Consider the following 8,047-nt stretch of genomic DNA (forward strand, 5'->3'; position numbering starts at 1 on the left):
TCTATAAATACTTGAAGTTTGCATTTCTAGCAAACTAATCCTTCGTAACACCAAACTACTTCTTGTTGTTCTGCTATTGGTGAAGCCGCCTATTCGGAGAGGAGAGTAACATAATTAAGCGAAATCTCTTACGACCGCTCGTTTTAAAGTCTTCTTTGGTATTGAGAAGCACTATTAGTACCGTTGGTGGGAGCGCTTTATCTTTTGTTTTCATTGATTTGATTGACCAACGGTGGTTGAACTTTGATTGCACCTAGTTTGTTTATGCTTGAGGATCTTCTCTTCTGATATAAGATTCACTCAAACTAGTTCAGAGTTTCGACAGAGATCTTTAGACTGTTTGTAGTTCTAAAGACGATCTTGTGATAATCCATTGTTAACAAATTTTGTTCTGTGCGTGATTGATCACAAGAGATTCGAGTGATTGTGTGCAGGTTTTTATTGAAGATCTGAGAAGATTTGAACACGAAGAAGATATTGAAGATTTCTGATTTGTGGGTTCATAATCTTTGGTGTGCACAATACTTGTTTCGGTAAAAAAATGATCCAATTAGATTGATTAATTGAGTAGATCGGCATCAACACAATTCTTTGAATTAAGAGTGTTGATCGCAAAATCTTAACGATTACTTTGGTAATTGAACATAAGATAGATTTAAGGACCCGACGAAGGAATTTATGTTAAGATAAACAGAAGAGCCTTTGTCCGACTCATATCACTTGGTTGAAGAGAGTTGATACCAAACAGATTTGTTGTTCTTTTACTGTTTGGAATACGAACCAAAGGAATTGTTCCAAGTATGTGACTTATTTATAAGTTGGAGGCGTGGGAATACAGACGGAACTAGCTAGGTGAACTATAGGTTTAGTTGTTTGGTCTCAACTATACGAAGTTAGGTGTAATTTTTTGTAGCGGCTTAATCCTGAGAGTATTCAATTCCGGACAAGGTCCCGGGGTTTTTCTGCATTTGTGGTTTTCCTCGTTAACAAAATCTTGTTGTGTCATTTACTTTTATTTTTCGTATTATAATTGTTTTATTATAATTAAAATAAATCACACAAATGTTAATTCCTATTTACTTGATAAGTGAATCGTATTGTATTTGGTTAAGTCCGAACCTTTTTATCAAGTAAACATACTTCGTTGTTGTATTGTCTCAATCTCGTATCCATAGACGATCACACGGAGTGTGAACCGATTAGTTGCATTGTCTCGACTCAGTCCATAGACAATCACTTTCGGAGAAAGGACTTATAGGTAGGAAAAGTTTTAGATTGAGGTACATTTGGGTACCCTCGTCTTTTCAATTGGTATCAGAGCAGGCTGTTGATACATGAAAATGATTAATCATACGAATAGCCTCCCCTTAACCTATCAAGGTCCCCCCCTTAGGAATAAAAGGGACTTGGGGACTAGGCCTAACCCATTAAGATGGGAAGTTCTAGTCCACACAAGAACACACTAAGGAAGTTGGGATTTGGATTAAAGAGAAAGGCCCTTTAGGGTTTGGTATTAACTTAAAGAAAGGGAAATGGCAGTTTAGTAATATGGTAATCTTATGGGTGTTTATCCATAATAGGGCCATTATAAAAGGAAAAGAAGGTATACTTCCTAAGATCATCATTAATCTACCATTATCTCTCCTAAACCTCTATACACCTTGGGAGTACTTTCTGTGATTAGGGTTAGTTCCTCCTTCCCACATTTTACCCTATCAACATAGGAAAACACGAAAAGATCTAACAATTTGTGTTTGGTGCGATCCAACCTATAAGAATGAACTCGAGTTCTCATGAATCGACTTCAATTAACGTACCGCCAAGATTTGACGGAACAAACTATCTATGGTGGAAATCTGCTATGAGATATTTTCTTCAATCACGAGACTTTAATGCATGGATATTAGTCGTCAATGGTTATATTCGTCCAAAGATACAAAATTCGGAAACTGAGTTTAAACGCTTAGTAGATTTTTCGAACAAAGAAAAGGCGCTTGCAAAGCAAAATTCAGATGGTTTGAATGCTATAATACATGTTGTAAGCCGTGATCTGCAACATCATGTATCAACATGTCAAACTTCGAAAGAAGCTTGGGATAATCGTCAGATCGTATTCGAAGGAAATTCATCAGAGAAAGAAGATAGACTTCAAACTCTCACTTCCGATTGGGAAAACCTTCGAATGGATGACAACGCCACTTTTGAAGAGTTTCATGTTAAGCTCCCTGAGATAATAAATACTTCTTTCTCTTTAGGAAAGACTATTTCTGAAAAGGATATAGTATGCAAGATTCTCAGATCGTTGCCATCTAAATACGATTCTAAGAAGCATGCAATCATAAAAGCAAACGATCTTTCAACTCTCTCATGAAGCACACTCGTTGGTAAGTTAAAGATCTTTGATCATGAATCACAGTCTATTCAAGGTAAAGGAATCGTTTTTAAAGCTGCAAGAACTCCGAAAGCTCCAATGGAAAGGAATAGACAGATGGATGATTCTGATGATGAAATTGAACAATCATTATCATTGATTACTAGACAGTTTCGAGATCTCTTAAAGAAAAGAAATAAGAGATCCATTAAGGATACTCATCGATCTTCTCGCCTACATGATCGAGTACCTATCAAAAAGGATCATGAAGAAGATGATGATTATCAGCCACAATACTTCAAGTGTAAAGGGTTTGGTCATATTGCTAAAGATTGTCCCAATCTTAAGAAATACACTGGAAGCAAGGCTCTAGTTGTAACTCTAGATGAGACCTCTGATTCATATGATTATGAAGAAGAGGGAACAACTAATATTGTATTAGTTGTTAATCTTATTCCTTCCTCCTCCATTAGTGATTTAACCATTTTAAGAATGGACATGTCTTGTGATGTTATTAAATCACCTAATGGTAAAGGGACAAATAATATAAGATGCAAAAACTGTCTTAAAAACAGAATTGCTAAGAGTTGTATATGCAATTCCAGTCAATCCCAAGATACTTCGTTAGATCGAGGTAACAAAAGGAGATCTTTTCATACTATACTAGATCAAGAACACTATGGCCGTTCAAAATTTCATAATGAGAGAAAATCTCATACTACTGCCACCTGATCGGTATTAGAATCCTTTCCTCACCATGTGTGCCAAATCTTTGAGTGAGGAAGAAGAAAAATCAAGGCACTTTTGTGTAGATTATGGAAATTATATCTAGTATTTGAAGATATTTGATATATTCGTATTTTTAGGAATATTATATTTTCGGTAGTATGAAAATTATAAAAAGATCTTTCTCCTAATTTGATCATTCCTTGTCCGAACTATGGGTCTGGATCAAATGGCTTCTCTGGAAAAGATGCTAGATCAGAAAGATCACTTGAAGAATACGCCTAGATCGTCTCTCTACATTAAGAGTAAAATGAAAAAAGGAGATTTGCTTAGCAAGAAGGACAGAGAGAATACTCTGAAGAAAAATCAGTGTATTGAAGCATGGACACACTTTTGTTTTCAATCAAAGACAGAATTACATGTTCTTGCAGAATCCTTCACGAAAATTACTCATCTGCAAGAAATTATGGTCAAGCAACAAGGTTTTCTACTTGAAGAGATTCAAAAGCTGAAGAGTAGTAATCCTCCTTCATTTAGCACTGACATGAAGGACTGAGTTGCAGTAAAATAGACATCAATTTTTGATTTCTTTCAATGATTGTATTGGTTTATTATGAATAAAACTATTATGAATGAAATTATTTGATTTATAATTTTTCTTGTGATAGTTTTCGGTTTACATAGCCTTTGCTTGAATGCTTTTATATTATTGATATGTATGTTTATGGGATGTTTGATTTCGGTTTTACTACCTTAATATTCGATCTCATATGTTGTTAACCCTTGTGGTTTGGGTGTCTTTTTGATTTAGTAGGATTAAGTTCTAGCCCATGTTGGTAGGCTTTATCAAAGAATCATGAGGAGTTCTGGTAGAAACAATATGTGAAAAAGTCACAATATGTTGAATCGGTTTTGGTTTAGCATAAAAGCATATGTGTTTCAGCGGTTTTCAACTTTTGCTTGCAATTGTTTTTCAAGCTTTCTATGGTAAAGGTTGGTTGTTGTTATTCTTTTGTTTTTGCATAAGGATGACAACATGATGATATTTCGATATCAATTCTCCCTGGACGAAGATGCAAATATATTGGATAAGTGGATGTGAAATTTGAGGTAACAATCTTGTTAGTTAATTGTTTTCCTGTTTAAGAAAAGCTTGAATTTATTTCATATATATTTATTGGTTTTGCTTAACAAAATCTCAGTACAATTGATGTTTATTCCATTATGCGTATATGGATGTATGTGTGATTCAATTGGTTCCGGTTAAGAAAAACTATTGTTATCTTGCTTTATTGTGTGGTGTCAATTGTTTAGGCTTACAAAATTTCGGTGCAATTGCGGTGCTTTAATGTTTATGTTGTTTCAATTGCTTCCGGTTGAGGTGAATAATTATGCAAGTTGATTTATTTGGTTTGTATGAATTATTAATGGATTAAAGAAATAAAAGGTTTACGGGATGAGTTGTTTAGTCCAATTCGATTTCAGATAAGAGAAACTAAGTTAATGCTGATCTTAGTTAGACTTATCGAAGTGAGGTTTCGGTTATTCAAGTCTAATCGAATGCCTTAACAAGAAATGCTAGTTAACTAACCTAGTACTTGTCTTGTTTAAAATTGAAAGGTTTAAGTTTATGGATTATTAGAACCTGATGAGAAAAATAGAGTTATCTTTATTTTGGTCTTACCGAATAAACGATTGTTTTTGTACAATTGGTTTAGCAAAGGAACTAAGATGCTTAGTTGATTTTTGGTTTGCTAAACTAAAATGGAAAAATTGTTTCGGACAATTTTTTCATTGGTAACATATCAAAATAAAATTACTTGTAGTTTCGGTTTTGATATTGGTTATCAGAAAATGGTTGTTAGAGCATTGCTCGGTCGACCTCTCATGCGTTGCTATCTCAAGCATGTTTGTCAAGTTTAGATGTCAAAACTATATGTCTTGATTTCTAGACTACTTATAGCTAAGTCTCAGACTAGGACAGTTAAGTGTAGTTGAGATCCAGACTCCACGACGATCATCTTACAAAGACGAAGAACTACTCAAGGAACCAGTGGAACTTCATTCGACTAAAAAGGTATGTGAAGACTTGAACTTATCTATCACTCAAAAGTCTACCTCTCTATCTCCTATTCTTGAGACAAAGTTATATAAGTATGATAGTTTTCATACATACACATTTTCTATTTCGAGCCAAGTTTACTCGCCTATCTTTTTCTCGAAATATGTGTTGGTAAGCTTTCGCTTTAACCACTTTTCATCTTAACCCGTGACGAAATTCATGATGACGTTTCAATCTTGAAAATAGCTTTGATGACGATAGTTGTGAATAACGACTGTTATAACATTATAGAAGAATGTTTCAATGATTGAAATGTACAGCTGATATTACGTAACCAAATATGGATATCAGCATATATAGTGCGTTCGCACATTAGTATATAAATCCATGTGTCGGAAACCAAGTATGTGCATATGTGTGCATACGGTATTGGTGAAGAAGACAGGTTGGGTACGCGTACTAGCAGAAGTTTTCGAACCGAAAATTTCTGCTGAGTTTGTAAGTTTGCAAACTGTTAAACCAGTCACCTTAGGTACGCGTACCCGTACATGTACCCACGGAATTTTTCGACCGAAAATTTCTGCTGAGTTTGTAAATTCAAATCCGGTAGCTATGGTACACATACCCATACGCATACCCAATCTGGTTATATTTCTCAAATCGGAAGTTTATGAACTTAAACAATAAATCAATAAGGAATGCAATCTTTGCAAACCGTGGCTATATTGTTCATGAATTGATTCAAGTGAATCAAACCGGTTTTGCTTCAATTATGTACCTAAGAAATTTAACAACTCTTCAACTAGTTCTTTTGAAGTCAATTGAACTAGTTGTGAAGAAGATGAATACGGTTAATATGAAAGTGCTCATATGGCTAACCATTGGTTAACTATTTGTGAACCAACTAAGTGTACACGTTTAGGTATGGTTACTCAAACCTAAATGAAATACATTTCATTTGTGTGTGACAAGCTAAGTTTCGATTTAACTGTTGAAAGATATTAGCTTGGTTAAATCAGGTTTTTCATCTAACGGTGAATATTGAATACTTTGTTACCAAGGTAATTTAGATTTCAAACCCTGATTTGAAAGCTATATAAAGGAGACATCTAGCAACTGGAAAAACCAATCCCCACACCTCTTGTGTGATATTAGTTGGTTTTGCTAGAGTCGGTTCTCCTTTAACCTTAGGTTTCTTCTCGAGACCCTGTAGGTTAATGACTGAAAGACTTCATTGGGATTGTGAAGCCAGACAAAACTACTTCTCTTGTAGTTGAGCGATCTGATGTTTCCATTTTCCATCATACGAGTTCAATTGAATAATTGACTTGAGATTATATCTCCGATAGGGCAAGATAAAAAGAAATCACAAACATCTTCGTCTCGTCATTTGTGATTCCGCAATATCTAGTTTCTCTACCATACGATTTAGATTATTGTGAGGTGATTTATAATTCTAGGTTGTTCTTCGGGAATATAAGTCCAGGTTATCAATTGGTTCATGTTCACCTTAATTTTATCAAAATACGGAACAAAACTCTTAGGTTTATATGTGGGAGACAGATTTATCTATTATCGTAGACTTTTCCGTGTGATACAGATTTGTTTATTAAAGTCTTCGACTTTGGTTCGTAGCAACCCTTGGTTGTGGGTGAGATCAGCTAAGGGAATCAAGTGCATAACATCCTGCTGGGATCAGAGACGTAAGGAGCGCAACTGTACCTTAAATAAATGTGAGATTGATTAGGGTTCAACTACAGTCCAGATCGAAGTTAGTTTGTAGTAGGCTAGTGTCTGTAGCGGCTTAATACAGTGTGGTGTTCAATCTGGACTAGGTCCCGAGGGTTTTCTGCATTTGCGGTTTCCTCGTTAACAAAATTTCTAGTGTCTGTGTTATTTCTATTCCGCATTATATTTTGTTATATAATTGAAATATCATAGGTTGTGCGTTAAGATCAATCAATTAGAATATCCAACCTTTGGTTGTTGATTTAAATTGATTGACACTTGGATATTGGTATTTGGTACCATTCAAGTTTATCTCTCTAGTATTTGATAAAGACTCGCAGATTTATATTTGCTTGAGTAAAGATCAAATCGAGAGATTGAGATATTAACTCTTTGATATAATTTTATCTAGATTGAGTCTGACTGTCTAGTTGATTCTCTAGAAAGTATATTGGAGTTAGTCCATACAGATTGCTAATCGAAATATTGGGTGAGGTTGTTAGACCCCCGCTTTTTCAATTGGTTCAGAGCAGGCAGACGCGTTTAAGATCTCAAAAGTCTGTGTTTGTAGCGATCTGACTCTATGGACAGAGGTGCCATCTCTATTAACCTACCACCAGTATTCGATGGCTCAAACTACTTATGGTGAAAAATTGATATGAGCTTTTCTTCAAGCACGTGATTTTCAATCATGGGTATATTAGTTAATGGCTATGATGCTCCCGTTGTGGCAATAGGTAACGCTATTGTTCCAAAGAATATTGGTGAATACGATGCTGCTGAGTTACTTGATGCAAAGTAAAACTCCAACGGTTTGAATGCCCTCATACATGCCATTACCCCAAATTTTCAGCACCATGTGTCAAATTGCACTAGGTCTAAAGATGTGTGGGATATCTTAGAAGCCGTATTCAAAAGAAATACCAGTGAAAAGGATGCAGGCTTCAAAACCTAAATTCCAACTGGGAAAACCTTCGTATGGCAGATGAAGATTCATTTGATGAGTTTAATCACAAAGTGACTGAAATTGTTAATGCATCTTTTGCATTGGGTAAGACTATTCCTGAAAAGGATATTGTGATGAAAATTCTCAGATCGCTGCCATTTAGATACGATTCTAAGAAGTATGCCATCGTTGAGGGAAATAACCTTGATACCAT

The sequence above is a fragment of the Papaver somniferum genome, chromosome 6 (genome assembly GCF_003573695.1).
Source record: "Papaver somniferum cultivar HN1 chromosome 6, ASM357369v1, whole genome shotgun sequence".
Taxonomy (NCBI): Eukaryota; Viridiplantae; Streptophyta; class Magnoliopsida; order Ranunculales; family Papaveraceae; genus Papaver; species Papaver somniferum.